This window comes from Vespa crabro, chromosome 21 (assembly GCF_910589235.1).
Source record: "Vespa crabro chromosome 21, iyVesCrab1.2, whole genome shotgun sequence".
In the NCBI taxonomy this organism is placed as follows: domain Eukaryota; kingdom Metazoa; phylum Arthropoda; class Insecta; order Hymenoptera; family Vespidae; genus Vespa; species Vespa crabro.
In genome coordinates, this window is record NC_060975.1 from 1,037,501 (window position 1) to 1,055,390 (window position 17,890).

The window sequence follows — 17,890 nt, forward strand, 5'->3', positions numbered from 1 at the left end:
TCTCCATGAACTATTATTATTATTTGTTTAACAAATTCATTTCTTCATTATAATAATTTACTTATTTATTTATTTATTTATTCATTATATTATATTATATTATATATATATATATATATATATATAATAAATTTATTTCCATTCTGTTTAATAGTTTATAATATAAGAGGAAATTATATATACCGATATAGTGATTGATTTATAAAAGAAAATAATACATGTTTCATAAAGCACGCGTATGTGCATACGTATGCAGTTAAGATCTTTACTTTTTATGAATATAAAAAAAAAAAAAAAAGAAAAAAAAATAGAAGAAAAAGAAGAAGAAGAAGAAGAAAGAGAAGAAGTAAATGTAATATAAGAGCATAAAGCCGGATAAACCTCGTTTTCCTGACTCGATCGTACGTACAACCAGAAGCTCGAAGTTCGACGTAATTAAAAGTTTTAGAAGGCCATCATATTTCATCGTTTAGTCAAGGCAACGTCGTTCACTCCGAACTCCCAGATCTCCTGTCTCGAAACCTTTTGAACAAGTAAGAAAATAAATCCCTCCCCCACCTCCTTTCTCTCTCTTTCTCTCTCTCTCTCTATCTCTTGACAAAGTATTTTGGATACATAGTTTTCAATTCTGATAAGAAAAACTTCAATATTAATATTTCTAGTAGGATAATGCAAGATGATAAAATTTGAACAACATTACTAACCGATAAAAATTAATCACTATTAAGAACGTTTTAGCTAAGAAAATATATTCTTGCTTTTTCTTTCATAAAAAAAAAAAAAAAAAAGAAAAGAAAAAAGAAAAAAGAAAAAGAAAAGAAACAATTAAATTGAAAGAGAAATGATTATTTAACAATGAATTATAATGAAACGCTTGATTAAATATTTCCTGGATATATTCAAGGATATTCCTTTTAACGAAATACTATTTCAGGATCTCGTAGGAAAACGTCAGATGGTAGACAAACAGGACTAGTAAAACTCAAGGACACCTGCTAGTCTGGCTAACTCTAATAGCACTTTCGCGTAAATAGCAACCGTAAATGCGATCGCACGAGCGGCAATTAATTATCAAACACTGGCATGGTTGGGTGTTTTCGTTCGTTCCCATTTACATGAACGTTGAAATACCATTTTCAATCGATGCCAAATGAAATTACCGGAGAGAGTCGTCGGTCAAGCTATGTGTTTCGAGATAATATTAGATCGTAAGAAATAGAACGATCGTATATTATTTTTATATACTATTAAATCAATAACACAAGAAATTCTTCGATTCGATCCTTTATAGTCGATAAAATTCTTTACATTTTTTATCGTACAACAGATAATCTAATGTCATTGTCAATTTCAATTACATATTTCTCTTAGATCTTTCTATCTATTTGTATTTTTAGGCCAATATCTTTAAAACAATAATTTAAGTTTGTAATCTTACGATCTATAGGGGGGGGGGGGAAATAACAAAATAAAAAAAAAATTAGCGTAAAGAAAAGAGTAATTGATTGTTAACGTCGTTTAAAGGAGATTTTTGGGTCATCCTATATTTGCAAGAATTTTTCTTGCAATTATTTTTATTCTCTCTCTCTCTCTCTCTCTCACTCTTTTTTTTTCTGCTTATCAGACAATAATATAACTTTATTTTCTTTCCATATTTCTTTCCTTCATTATTTTAAATCCATAATAAACTGGATTATCATTTCCTTTGATTTTCTATTCTATTATCGAATTATGATTAGGAGTAGAAATGTGCCTCGTTATTATACATTATATACGGAATATATATTAGTTCCTAAGGTTTCTCTTCTCTACAGACATCAAACAGGTCGTGTTGTTGCTTCGAGTATTTCCTCATAGTTTCTATATCTGATTCTCTCTGTGTAAGGTATCTCTATATAACGTGCTTGCTTACCTACCAACCTACCTACCTACCTACCTACCTACCTACCTACCTACCTAGCTAGACTACCTTCCTTCCTTCCTTCCTTCCTTCCTATCTACCTACCCACCTGACGTTCATAGCACAGGTTGCAATTAATTATAATTGCATCCTTCGCTCGGGATTGTTCGCATAACGCGTAACAGTATACGGACTTAGCGGGTACTAGCTCTTGATTGTTCGTCTCGAGATAATTTACTTCCTTCCAGGTAAATCTTGATTATCAAGACGTTCTCTATCATATCTGAGAATTTATCATACACGTTCAATATCATCTTATTTATCTTATATTTATTTTTTATCGGGATAAAAAAAAAAAAAGAAAACAAAATTCCTCACACCGACTTGTCGAATTTCATCGGAATTCAATATTCATTGACATATATATATATATATATATTTGTACATTTGGATCGACTTAATGCGTTAGAATAAAAGAAGAACGAAAAAAAAAAGTATAAAAATAAATCAATTCGTAGCTTTTTGAATGAGAAAAAAACTTACACCTTTGGAAATTCATAATAATTTGAATATATTGTATATATAATACAAGGGTAATTTAATCGTAAAAAGTTTTATCCGATAATTGAAAATTAATATCGTTTATCTTATCTGACGTACGAAATGATCGTATCAATTAGAAACTTCTCGTATCCTTTATCCTTCAGTTATCTCACGTGAAGGAGAATATGTGCGTGTACATTGCAGAACTATAGCAAGGAGAATGACGACGACGACGATGACGATAAAGAAGAAGAAGAAGAAGAAGAAGAAGAAGAAGAAGAATAGTGACAAGTTTCTCTGTTAAACATCTGCCGCCAGTTGGTGAAAACGATCTTACATAAATACATACATATATATATATAACATACGTCTTTGTCTTTTGTCATTGTCATTGTCATTGTCATATATAGCTGGTATCACTAGACAAAAGACAAGAGTGCAAATTCATCACAAAGTTAAAATCAATTCTACTTGTCATTGTTGCAGTAGTATTGTTTTATCCACACATAAGCGTTGATGTTTATATTAGGTTGGTTATAGCGGTTGTGTAGTAGTGCAGTACGCATCTCACCTCGGAGACCCTTCCGTTTTGCATGACGTTAGAAACGGTCCCTTTGAGAGCAACCATAGTCAAACCCTCGTCACGGACCGAAGACAGCCCAGCCGTATTCCTACCGGATTTATGACAGCCGGAACAAACGTGGAGAGAGAGAGAGAGAGAGAGAGAGATGCTGTTCTAGAAGGGTGTAATTATTTGCATACCACTGATACGAGGGGGTGAAGCTCTGAATTGGCTCGAACAAAAGCCAAGGCACGTTACGTGAGAGCAAGAGAACGATAAAGATTTCAAATCAGCGTAATTAAGATGGTTCTTGGTATCGCTCTATCATCTACGTTAACTTTATCCCACGACGAATATATTAAATATAACTTTTCTTCTAAATTTTGTTTTTCTTTTTTTCTTTTTACATGTGTACGAGATAACGTTGGTCGGATATATTTTATCTTACAATAAATTTCCCCATCCAATAAATTTTCTTTTTATAAATATATTATACGCGAATTACGTATAATATATTTATTGACGTGCGTAACGTAAAAAATATCTAAGGTCCTTTACGTACTATGGATTATAATCGTTAAAACGATTAAAAAAATGGTCTATTACAAATATGATAACTTGAGGATGAAAAATGTCGAACACTTTCTCTTCCAATTTTTTTTTTTTTTTTTTTTCCTTTTTTTTTACGATCACTTCGATGAGAATCCAACACAAAGAGAGAGAGAGAGAGAGAGAGACGAATAAGAGGGAGAAGAGATTTCTAAAGCGATGGAGGAAAGAGAGAGAGAAGAGAGAGAGAGAGAGAGAGAGAGAAGAGAGAGAGAGAGAGAGAGAGAGAGAGAGAGAGAGAGAGAGAGGAAGAAAAGGGAGGAGGGAGGAGGGAACGAGAGGGTAGACGAACAAAAGTTTATCTCGAACTGTGCAGTTGGCAGTTATAGACAGTTCGAGATGCAGAACGATTCGTCGAGTCTGAAGTTGTTATCACTAATGGCTAGCAGTTATCAGTGCCATTCGATTTTACCTTGTCCTGTCACACTCAAAACACCTACACGCGCAAACCAAGTCAACGTTCCAATATCCTTCTTGAAAAGGTTTCAAAAGCAACCGCGAGAAAGGCCGTTCGTTTCGTTGTAACGAAACGAAACGAATAAAATCGATTGGATCCAATGGTATATATATATATATATATATACATAGAATAGAATTTTATTTAATTTACCACAATTATACCGCTTCCTCTTCAGCTACAACCACTTCTACCTTTAGCTTTTATTCATAACAACCGTAGTCTCGTTAGTTATCCTTAACGGAATGGATAGTGTTCTAACCCGTTGCCTTCTCTGTTATTACATAAATATGTATTCATATATAAATATAACCACTAGTACTATTATATATATATATATATATATGTATGTACGTATGTATGTATATATGTATGTATATATAATATACTGTGTCAATAGCTGTAGGTAGTGAAGCGTATAGTCTAAATAATCATTGTAGTGTATGTATATTATACAGAATGTTTCATTTAAATTAAACACGCATCCTCTATTTTTATTTCTCTCTCTCTCTCTCTCTCTTCCTCAGTCTCTCATTTGGAAGAGACAACATTTTAAATGATTTTGTTGTTATTGATTTTTTCCTTTTTCTTTTTTTCTTCGTTTTCTTTTTTTCGTTTTTTTTTTTAAATAAATCTACGAGTTTCCATTACTTCAATAAAATGAAATAAATTTGTTGACCTCATAAGGAGTAAAAATAATACTTTACTTTAATCGAAATCTCTTGAACGAATTATTTCGAGTTAATAGAAACATTCTATATTATATACATTATTTTAAGATATACATAATCGGTAAAGCAGAGCAAAGCTGAGCTGAGCAGAGCAAAGCAAAGAGAGAGAGAGAGAGAGAGAGAGAGAGAGGGAGAGGGAGAGAGAGAGAGAATGAGAGAGATAGAGAGAACATAATTGTCAGCGATTATAAAATCTACACTCGCCGAGAGCATCCTCGCGTAAACCATGAGAGAATTAACCGAGAGAGAAAGATGGAAGATATTCACCTAACGATAACGCGATTTACCATGAAAGATAATCCCCTTTGGTATCTCGTATAACGAAACTGGATCTTCCTTATTTTACATTTTATTTTACATTTATTTATTTCTTTCTTTCTTTTTCCTCCCCACAACCCGCTTTTCTTTTCTTTTCCTTTTATCTTTCTTCTCGAAAAGAAAATTTTGCCTGTTAACAACGAACAATTTTAATGGCTGAAACGAACTTCAACGATAACTAAAATTTATTGCATTGGCGAAGTGGTAAATAGTCGATATTTGTTTGGAAAACTTATATTACACAAATTTCCCTATGAATATTCTATCGATAATGAGATATTTTCTACCTTCGTTATCGTTAAAGATAAAACGCTTGAAGAAAGAGAGAGACAGAGAGAGAGAGAGAGAGAGGGGAAAGGAGATAGGGAATGAAGCGAATAATTTAAGTACGAATTGGAGCAGCCAATCGACGGCGGTCCTCTTACGAGTGGACGAGGGACAGACTTCCGGTGCTCTTGGTCTGTGGTATGCGGTTTGTGGCTCACGTTATTGAACATTGTGAAACTGGGAACGCGTTGGTTCGATAATGGAATGAACGACCATTTTCTCACTAAAAACGTACCGTACGTTACGCGAAAGATAGTTTTAAACCAATCTCTTAAGATCGATCCTCTTTTATCATGAAAGAACAAAAGAAAAAAAAAAAAAAAAAGAAAAAGAAGAAAAAAAGGAAGAAAAAACTATACACGATATTTTCTTCATCGGGTTTCATAAACAGGACGTTGAAGGAACCACGATATAATAATAATAATAATTATTATTATTATTATACAAATAAACAAATCAAAAGAAAATATAATGTCCTTATGAATAAAGAAAGAGAGAGAGAGAGAGAGAGAGAGAGAGAGAGAGAAAACAAAAAGAGAAAATTTACCAGAAAGGTTTATGTTCCATTGAAGAGATGTACATGGTAAAGAGAAACAGAGAGAGAGAGAGAGAGAGAGAGAGAGAGAAAACTACGTTTTTATTTCAACGATAATTCACTTCGATTTCATCGTCGTCGGGGATCTCGAGAAAAGCGGAATATTGGAAATGGCGAACGGAGACAGAACAGTCTGGCTGATTATCCGATTATCCGGTTCTCCGGAACATTTGCAATTTACGTCTGAAAGTACCATCGGGCCAACCCTCTCTCTCTCTCTCTCTCTCTCTCTCTCTCTATCTCTCAACCCTTCTTCCTCACTCTTCTCTGTTACATAGGGTCTGTGTTCCATCCCTCTGTCTCTCTCTCTCTCTCTCTCTCTCTCTCTCCCTCCCTCTTTCTGTCTCTTTCCTTATTCAAGGCTCTCCTCGTTCCTCCGATTCTGATTCTCAATCCTCCATCCTCATACTCATCCTCATCGTCGTTCCTTACCCTTCAGGAGCGTCGATAAGTCGTGAGAAATTTCGCAATTTCCATTTCCTAGAAATGGCTCGCACCTTCCCCGTCATGGATTCGAATTCTTGATCGAGGACTCTCGTAGATCATAGCGTTGTCGACAGCTGCGGTGGTACGTGTTACGACGACGGATTAATTTCTCAAGCTAAAGCTACGTAGGACGATTCGCGATACCAAACGTACGATATCGTACTGCATTGTAACTCGTGAATTTATATACAATGAGAACTACGAGAACCCTAATTGAAAATAATAGGTAGATATTCTAAGGTATATTGCGATAGTTTCTAATAATAGTTATCCATTAATCGTTCACTTATCCTATCTCTCTCTCTCTCTCTCTCTCTCTCTCTCTCTCTCTTTTTCTCTATGTGCTCAATGTGAAACCACACGATTATCTAATTCATTTGATTTACGTCTATCTAACATTCTTCTTTTTTTCCCCTTTTAATTTTTTCTTTTTTACTTTAATATGTTATATAAATTAATATAAAAAAAAAATCTGTCGTCATATTTTCATATACGTCGTAATCGATGAGTGAATTTTTTTTTCTCTTTTTTATTCTTTTCTTTCCCAAATTTCGAAAATTTTCGAAGATCGATCGAAGCTCATTATTATCACTGATATCGAAATTTTTGTCGAAAGATAGCATAAAAGGAATAATACAGACGAGAAGGAAAACGAAGAAATTGTTAAAATGATTTACTGAATCCGAATCAAAATAGAAAAAAAAAAAGAAGAGAAAAAAGAAACAAAGTAAAAACGAAAAAGTTCGCAAATTCTTTTGCCAAAAGAAAAAAAAAAAAAAAATAACTACTCTATAAAGGAAAGAAATTTACTTTGTTATTCGCAATAAATGACGATTGTTGTTACGTTTCGATCGATAATAAGAAAATCACGTGCAGTTATTACTCATGGAGTCAATGAGTCTCCCGTGAAAAGCTTCCTCGGAAGCTGTTTGGAAAACTTTCTACGGCAGCTTACCACGAACGAATGAATAGTAGCGCGAGAAAGAGGCGTTACAGATTGTACCGAGAGTTTCCTCAACGAGGCAACGTGACACGTACATAGATCCATTCGAGAACGGAAACCGATATGGTGAAAACTTTCTTTTATATATATATATATATATATATATATATATATATATATATATATATATATATATTGTTCTCTTCTTGGACAAAAGATGAAAGGAGAGATAGTTATCAGAATAATCGGGACGATTAGAAGAACGATAAAAGTATCAAAGAATTATTCGATGGGATAGATAAAAAGAAGAAAAAGAAATGATGTTCTATTAATACACCTTTTATATCGTAATTTCAAATTTATATTGTTTATATATATATATATATATATATATATATTTTTTTTTTTTTCTTTTTCTTTATAATAAAAGATAAAGGGATTATAACAAAACGCGATATCTTCATTATCTATCTATTTTTTTCATCATTGATTAGTCAATTAAATTTATCCTTTATAATGTAAAATAATTAACGAGAAGATCGTACAAAATTATTAACGATTTTATACAATTTTCCAATGCGACAGAGAAAGAAAGAGAGATAGAAAGAAAGAAAGAGAGAGAGAGAAAAATTCATTTTCATCTCGTCGTTTAGATAAGAATGATTAATCCATTTCGACTTTGCTCTTGTATCGATCGAATGTATCAAAGAAAATCGCTATTAATAATTGTCTAATATTATTTACGATAAAAAAAAAGAAAGAAATTTGCGAGCAAGAAATAAAAAAAGAAAAAATAAAAAGACAGGCAGAGGACAAAAAAAAAGAGGTAATACAAAAATTAAGTCGTAGAAGGTTAATCTTACGATAGTTCATGTCTCCCTAATGGATAAACCTTTTGATTATTCCTCAATGCAGAGAAAGAGAGAGATAGAGAGAGATGGATAGATAGAAAGAAATAGAAAAGGGGTAGCTTTTCGTGAAGAAAGAGAGAGAGGAGGGAAAAGGGAGGGCCAATGGTGGAGTGTCGTGACGATTCAGGAAAACGAAGGAATGGAGAGGAAGAGGAGGATGAGGAAGAGGATGAGGAGGAGGATGAGAAGGACAACAGCATATTCCGTGTTCCCTCGTGTCACTGATTATTCCATTTACGAGGCATGCCGCATGATTCTGAATAGACGTATACACATAAAACAAGACAGACAAAGATAGACAGAGAAACAGAGATGTATGGTCCTCCTTCCAACCCTCCACCCCCTGCCTCTCTCTCTCTCTCTCTCTTTGTCTGTGTCTGTGTGTATGTGTGTGTAGATTCACTCTCTTCTCCCTCGTTCGTTGTCTACGATACTCCTCGAGTTTCCGCGTGTACACTCTCACTCGATGAAGCTTTAACCAAACCCCCTATTTATCCTCCCAGCTCACCTCATAGTCGAACGTAGAAAAGAAAGTCTGGTCTGAATCGGAAATCAATTCGATCCTCCACAGCCAACCGACCGACCGCCAACGGAGTACCCAGTTCGGATTCGCGATATTGTCGATGATCCCTCGGTAAAAAGAAAAAAAAAAAAAAAAGAAAGAAAAAAGAGAAAAGAAAAAATAAACAACACGTACGCATACACATACATACATACATAGAGCAAGAGAGAGAGAGAGAGAGAGAGGGGAGAAAGTAAGAATGAAATTGACGACGAATCTGTTTCTTAAAAATAAAAAAAAAAAAGAAAGAAAAGAAAATAATAAGATGTTTACGCGTATTTGACATTTCTGATTTGATTCTTAAACTTTCTTATTAATCCAGGAGATGTGGCATGACTCAAAAATTGTATTGAATGTTAACAAAAAAGAAAAAAAAAAAAAAAAGGAAAAAGAAAAAGAAAGAAGAAAAAAAAAGGGAAATGAAGTAATTTCCACAGACAATCACTTATTTCACATGCGATCGAACGGATAGGAACTTTTCCTCGTGAATAATGAATTTTAGGTCGCTCGGTATAGTTCGATGCAAACATTCTCTTTCTCTTTCTCTTTCTCTCTCTCTCTCTCTCTCTCTCTCTCTCTCTTTTTCTCTTTTATTTCAATGGGAATATTTTATCGATAAGAACGGAATATTCCTATTGATGAGCAACACTTAATTATTGCATAGTATATTTCTAACACTTTCATTGATTTCTCTCGTAACGTTTGATCTTTGTCAAAAGTATATATATATATATATATATATATATATAAACTCTTTAATACAATTAGGAATGGAAAGCGTTATATAAAAACGAGATGTATCTCTTTTTTTCCATTAAACAAAAGAAAAATCATTAATGAAATCTAGAAGAAAATATGAATCTAAAAGAAAAAAGGGTAAAGAAAAATAAACAAGTAAATAAATAAATAAAGAAACGAAACGAAACGAAAGACAGCGTAATAGCCTTTTGATAGCGTCGATTATCTTCGAATATAAAAGTGATATTCTTAAAAACGGGACGATATATCGTGCTTAATATTTTTTAAACTTAACCAAAAAAAAAAAAAATATATACATATATATATATATATGTGCGTGTGTGTGTGTATATATATGAAGGGTAGGAGTTATCATTTACACATTTATTGTCGTCGACGTGTCGTTGATATAAAATGGATTGATGTGTGGGTAACATGTAAGCTGAATTAGTCCGTCGAAAGGGGGTGGTCGGTCTTTCGTAATAGCAAAGGGAGGAGGAGGATATTGAGGAGGACGATGAAGAGGAAGAAAAAAAAAAACGAAGAAAAAGAAGAAGAGGAAGAGGAAGAAGCAAAAAAAGTAGAAGCAGAAGAAGAGGCAGAGGCATGAGGACGAGGAGAATGAGGAGGATGAGAAGAAGGAAGGAGGAGGAGGAGGAGGAGAAGGAGGAGAGTAGTCTCCTCTCTTTATTCATGCATAAAATCCATATTCTTCGGAGGAAACAACGTGCTTCATCGCGAGGAAGCTTCTGTCACCAGGCTCGTACAACCACAAGCAGGTCTCCCTTTTGGTCCTAGCAGTGTCGACCCTATCCCTCTCGCGTGTAGCCCTCAGGCCGTTTGCACGGTGATACGACTGAACGAGACGACGAAGCTTCCACGACGACAATCTCTTGCTTATATACATATATACATATATATATATATATATATGTATGTACGTACGATACGTACGTATATATCTAAGTACATAGCTATATATATATGTAAGTGTATATATATATATATATATATATATATATAGGTGTATGTGTGTGTGTGTGGTATAGGTATATATTATTCTCTTCTTCGAGCCTTGAAATTTTCAAACCCACCCGTACGATTACGCTAACGGCGCTAGACGAGCTTGAAAAATATCTACGACGCGAGCCGTAATGCGTTCTTTAATCAACGTCAATTTTGTGCAACTCGCTAAGCTATGTCTACTACCTTTCTCTCTCTTTCTCTCTATCTCTATATCTATCTATCTATCTATCTATCTATCTATCTCTTTCTTTCTCGTTTTCTCATCGAGTATCTCCGCATATAACGTAACGGCTGTGTGGTCATTTCAAAAGCATACGATTTTCGATCGCGAGATTAAAGTACCGACTGGAATAAAGTACCGTAGAAATACCAGTAGAAGAGTATCATGGTAATGGAGAAGAAACGATGGATCGTGATTTGACTAAAATGGATAGAGACAGACAGACAGACAGACAGAAAGACAGAGAAAAAAGAGTGTATGTGTATATATATATATATATATATATATATATGTATATATATGTGGGTGTGTGCGTTCGTGTTTGTATTAAGAAAGAGAGAAAGAAAGACATTTGGCTCGATCGATCTTACAAAATCTTTAGCCGGGGTAACTCGTCAAGTGGTTTCTCGAGCGTGAACCGGCTTTATCGGTGTACCACTAATGACCGAGAGGACCTTAACGACTTTATTATTATGAAAGTTCGAAAAAGAAATCCGGTCGGTGGGTTGGAGATGAAGGGTGCAATGGGGCGAGGGGATAGAAAGAGAGATGAGGGAATAGGGTTAAGGAAGAAGGAAGGAGGATCGAGAAAAAAAAAGGAGAAAGTGTGACTGTAAACGATTCGCGATTAGGAAAAGGAAAATCTCTTTTATAAGCAAGAATAAAGAGAGAGAGAGAGAGAGAGAGAGAGAGAGAGAGAGAAATCCTTAGCAAGAGTTCACATTAGCAATGGTTTCTCCACGTGGCGGCAATATCGAATCGATCGAAAAAAAAAAAAAAAGGAGAAAAGGAAAACCACCATTACATTTTAACCCTAACAAGATATTGAATTTCTTACGGGGTAAGAGGAGAAGGAGGAGGAAAAGGAGGAGGCGAAGGGGGTGAAGAAGGAGGGACTAGGAGGGTAAGGGATTACGAACCCTAGAGCAAGAGTCTCGAGCGGATTCGTGCCTTGGGATATAATAGAACACCTCTACATCGTGTTCCAAGCGACTACTACTCTGTGTGTATCTTGGTCCTCTCGGCACTCTCTTCAGCAACCCGGCTCGCTCTCGCCTTTACACACTCTAACAAACACCCATTTTCAGACAATGAATATTTTAGCGTACCCATGAAAGCATGCTCGAGCGTTCTTCTTCTCCTCTTCTCTATCCTTCTCTCTTCTTTTCTCTTTTCCCACTCTTTTTCTACCCTTCTCTCGTCTCTCTCTCTCTCTCTCTCTCTCTCTCTCTCTCTCTCCCTCTCCATTTTTCTTCTCTTTTTTATTTTTTCTTTTCTTTTTTTTTTCATTTTTCTTTTTCCTTTATTTTTTCTTTGTACTTTGCTCTTACTCTCCTATAGGCCGTTGCACAAAGGACACATCCTCCTGGGCTATCCTACTATCTATGGGAGAGAAGGGTGACGATTCTCTTCTAACCCCTTGACCATTGACGATATACCACGTATGTAACTGGATCAAGTAACACTGTTCTCCTTTTCTTTTTCTTTCTGTTTTTCTTTTTTTTTCTTTTTGTTTTTTTTTTTTTTTTTTTTCTTTATATATATATACCGAAGTAATACCTAACTGAGGGAAAAGAAACTCATAATATTTTCGATGATCTGTTAATTATTACTTAAGAGTAACTTTTATTTCGTAAATAATTACATTATAGTAGACATTATATGTTTCATGTGTTCTTCGTTTGTTCACCTTTTTGTCATTTGTTATATTGATAATTTTTCTTCACGTCTCTCTCTCTCTCTCTCTCTCTCTCTCTTACGTTTTCGAATAGTTTATCTTTTGTTTTTCTTTTTGTTCTAAAAATTTATCATCATGATTGTAACGTAACGTTTACGTTGAAAGGTTTACAATTGTAAACTTACGTTTAGATTGTTTACGAGAAACGTTTTATCGATCGAGCAAATGACATTGGAAAATATTTATTCCTATTTTTTTTTTCTTTTCTTTTTTTTTTTTTCATTGGTTCTCTCTCCCCCCCCCCCCATGCCTCATTCTATTCCATCGTCGAAGCACGAGACTTGAACTTTTCTATATCGACGAGAGGTCGTTTCTAATACATATTATCTCGCATAGTTTACCATTGAAACAAGAATACCGACGACAATTTCCTACTATACCAACCTTATCAAGTGTATCTCATATATTTTTCAATGTTAACGATAAGATAAAAAAGATTATTTTGGCGAGATCTCCTCTCGCAAATATTTTACGAGCAAACTGATAACAGATTGTGGATCGAATAAGTGGATCATCGCTTATCCCATACGCTATCCATCTTCGATAAGAAATTTCTTTCTTTTCTTGTTTTTTTCTCTCATTCATTCATTCATTCATTCATTCGTACTTTCATTCATTTATTCCTCCATTCATTCATTCATTCATTCATTCATTCATTCATTCATTCATTCATTTATTTTTTCTTCTTTTTTTTTCTACCTTTTTTTTTTTTTTTTAATTAACGAATTCATAATGTACCAAAGTGCATTGAAAATATACTCGTAACAATTTTAATAAGTCCGTCATTGGAATTTTATTAAATCGATAACGATAAAGTTGAGTCACTGTAACGAGTAAAAACTTTTTTAACAAGCCGTCGATAAGGTAGAACTTTCCCAATGCTTTTTATCTTACGCTGATGAATAACATTTAATTTAGAAAAATCATTCGTTTTTCCCCTCTCTTTCCTTTTCTTTTTCCTATTTTTTCTTTTTTTTTTTTTTATTTTTTAATTTCTTTTTATTTCTTTACTTTATCTCTATTCTCTCTTTGCGTTGGAACTATGAAACAAGAACAAAAAAAGAGAAAAAAAAAAAAAGAACGAAAATTCTCTTTAAGAATCCATTCTCGAATAAGAGAAAAAAAAAAAGAAAAAAGAAAGAAAAAAAAAAGAACAAAAAAAAAAACGAAAACAAAAAAATAAAATGAATTAACTTTTCGTCGTACTTCTTTTTTACGAAACACGTTATCAACCGAACACATCTCTCATTGATAAGAACGTATGAATGAAGTTAGTACTACCACTACACCACTACTACTACTACTACTACTACTACTACTACTACTACTACTATTACTACTACTATCACGTTACTTGAAAAAAAAAAGAGGAGGGAAAAAAAGGAAAAAGACAAAAAATATCGAAAACTGGATTAAAATCGACAGGAGTTGCGACCATTGTCCAGCTGTCCAGTAATAGACGACCCTCTTTTGGCTCGAGCTAATAATACCGAATTGATCTGGGACGCTTCGGTGATTATATTTCACGTTCGACGAACGTTTGCCTTTTATTACGGTCGTACTATAAAGGGAAAAAAAAGACGACGTTTTTCTGAGCTTTGCTCTCTCTCTGTTTTTTTTTTACTTCTATCTTTTTTTTTTATACCAATTTTGCTTAGAGAGAGAGAGAGAGACCCCGGCTGCCTCTTTTTAGCTGGACATTTCTCCCATTCCATCTGCTTTTTCGAGACAAGCCGTCTCAATTTCACGGTACGATAAATGACGCAAGTCCGACAAAAGAAATAAAAACTCGAAGGAGAGACTTCGACGAAAAAATTAAAATTAAAAAGAAAAAGGAGAAGGAAAAGGAAAAAAAAAAAGAAAAGAAAAGAGAAGGGGGCGACGGGTGGGGGAGGGCAGGGGGAATTCAATGATCCACGATTTTAAGATAAATTATTTTCAATGGAAGGACAATGATTATTATTCGAAAAAGATCGATCGTACGATTACAGGATTTTTAATCGAAACACGATCGATATATCTCGGTCTGAAGGACAGATAATACACACATATCGATATGAATAATCCGAATGGAGAGATACGAAAGAGGGGGAAGAGAGGAAAAAAAACAAAAAAAGAGAGAGAGAGAGAGAGAGAATGGTTATACATCCACTATTCAAATAGTAAAGAAGAATCCGACGATCGTGCGCACGTGGCACGTGGTCTCGTGCAGCGACACGGTCAACTCTCATGCGCTTTTTTACTGCTGACTCGCTATAAAAAAAAAAAAAAAAAAAAAAAAAAGAAGAAGAAAAAAGAAAAAAGAGAGAGAGAGAGAGAACAAGAAAGAAAGAAAGAAGAAAGGAAGGAGAGAGAAGATAGAAACGTAAAAAAAAAAGGAAAAAAAGAAAATAAAAAAAAGGAAAAAAAAAGAAGGAGCCAAAAAAAGGAAAGGGAAAAAAAAATACAAAAGGGTAGCTACCCCTCCTATCGTCTCGCGTACGAATCGAGAAGGAATCGTGAATTCAAGTGCAAAAAAAAGAAAAAAAAAGAAAGAAAGAAGAAAGAAAAAGAAGAGAGAGAGAAGACAACAAAAAGAAAAAGGCAAACACAAAAAAGGAAACGAAAAATGAAATTTCGAAAAAAGAAAAAGGAAAGAAAAGAAAAAGAAATACAAAACGTAATCGCGATAGTCGTTGCTGTTGATTTAGTTATGGGTTGTACGGTTATGTATATTAATATTGATGGGAAAGTAAGCACCGGGACCATGTATAAAAGGAATGAAGGTACGACGAAGGGCATCATCTATTCGAGGGCACACCAGGTTAGTTCGAAATTATCCGTCATAAGGCCAAGCCGCCGCGAGTTCTCGGTGTAATTCCATTAATTTACGAATGGCAGCCGATGCAGACCGCCGCATTCATTATCATTATCAATACTGCATGGAATCGCGTGACAAGTGCGTGGCCGCAAAGCGGAACGCCCTAGGTAGGTCCTACGCTTAGGTTCTGACCGCAACTCTGCGTTTCAGACTACTCGCTAAGCCGCCGCCGCCACCATCGCCACCACCACCACCAACCACCACCAACCACCACCAACCACCACCACCAACCACCACCACCGCCACCGCCACCGCCACCGCCACCGCCAACAACGTCGTCAGTCTTTTCCCAATTTGTCCTTTGAATTATGCAACGTACATATATATGTATATATGCATGTATGTATGTATGTATGTATAGAAATATGTATAGAAAAGAATCGAATAAGAATCGAAAGATAAAGGAGGACATTGCGAAGAGGAGAGGACGTACCTAAAGAGAAAGGAAGAGAGCGCGAGTCTTCGATCGATCTTTCATTTTCTTCTTCCTTTTTTTCTTTCTTTTTTCTCCTTTTTTTTTCTTTTTTTCTTTTTTCTTTTTTTTTTCTTTGTTTTTTCCTCTTTTTCTTACAAATAATTCTTTTTGTATTGACATTAATAATCCCTCGTCGTTTTTCTTCTTTTCCCTGAAATTCTTTACGTATCGTCTTTTCCTTTGTTCTTTATTTTCTTTTTCTTTCTTTTCTCGTCGATAAAGAAAATCAGAGGATAAAAGGGGAAAGAAAGAAGAAAAGGGAATTAGAAGGGGGAAAGAGAGAGAGAGAGAGAGAGAGAGAGAGAGAGAGTAGGAAAACAAAATATAATTGTTAATTAGTTTTCGAAATAAATAATTCATTCTATTGGAATAATAATATTAATATTAATAATAAAATTCTCATGAAGTAACATCTAAAAAGAATAGGAAAAGATAAGAGAAAGAGAGAGAGAGAGAGAGAGAGAGAGAGATGATAAGGAACCATTATCATCCTCACCCCTTCTCTCTCTCCCTCTCTCTCTCTTAAAATTCTTTTACTAGTTGTTACTAGAGAAAATTAAAAAAAAAAAAAAAAAAAAAAAAAAAGAAAAAGAAAAAGAAATAAATAAAAGAAAATAAAAAAAGATAAAGAAAGATAAGAAAGAAAACAAGGAAGGAAGGAAGGAAGGAAGGAAAGAAGGAAGGAAGGGAGAGAGGGTGATACTGAAGGAGGCTGCGGCGATCGACTCGGACTTGGCCATGAGGCTAAACTAATTTGCAGCGCGAGGGCGGTCGGTAGGTTGAACTCTGGACTAGGAGAGGGTAAAGACAGAAAGAAATGGAGATAAAAAAAAAAGAGAGAGAGAGAGAGAGATAGAGGGGGGAGAGAGGGCGTTGATATGGGACCAGAAAAAAAGAGGGGAGAGGGTGTCATTCGATTTCATGTGGTGGGGTACCAAATTCCAAGTGACCAGTAAAAGTGCCACCCCCATGTGTATTCTCCCTCCCTCCCTTTCTCTCTCTCTTACTCTCTCTCTCTCTTTCTCTCTCTCTCTCTCTCTCTGTCTATCTCTCTCTTTTTCTCTTTCTCATTCTATCAACGTTTAAACGAGTTTTCTCTTTCTGTTACTCTCACTCTCTACATACCAATACTAAGAACCATTCCTTCTCTCTCTCTCTCTCTCTCTAAAACTTTCCTTTTCTTCTCTTCCTTTCTCTTTCTAAAACTTTCCTTCTCTCTCTCTCTCTCTCTCTCTCTCTCTCTCTCTCTCTCTCTCTTTCTATCTCTCTCTAAAACTCTCCCTCTCGACGATCACTTTTTCTCTCTCCTTCTTTTTTCTACATTTTCCACTCTCTTTTCTCTATCTCCCCCACTTCTCTCCCTCACCGAGTCGAAACCAAGATAGAGGGGAAAGAAACTGTGAACTGGGGTAAAAAGACTTGCTCGTGCTGGCTCGCGCGAAGGACGGCGATAGTAGTTTAGAGACGCGTGTATGCGTGTGCCCGCTCTTTTTTAACACGCGCGTGCAGGTGCACGAAGGGAGGGGTTGAAAAGAGAGAAGGAAGTACCTTCGTACAAGGACGAACTCTCGTTCAGTATTGTAACTATCTATCATTGAACCCTGCACACGTTCTGCCTTTTTCATTTCTTTTCTTTTCCTTTATATATATATATATATATATATATATATATATACACACACATCCCTTGAATCGGAACACGATCGAATAGAAGTTTGTTTACAAAACGAAATCGAAAGGAGATAAAAGATAAAGAAAAAGAAAATAAGCTCATATGTCGAGCGAGTAGAAAAAAGAAAAATTTGTCAAACAAAGTATGATGATCTAAGTATATGTATATATATATATATATATATATATATATATATATACGTATGTTCGTTTGGAGG

At 34.9% G+C, this 17,890-nt stretch overlaps 1 protein-coding gene across 2 annotated transcripts in view; it reads right to left on the minus strand.

Annotated features, from left to right (window-relative positions):
- The window catches only part of LOC124431500 (Down syndrome cell adhesion molecule-like protein Dscam2), a 201,271-nt gene that overhangs the window by 139,132 nt on the left and 44,249 nt on the right, over window positions 1-17,890 (minus strand). The gene's annotated exons all lie outside the window — the stretch shown is intronic.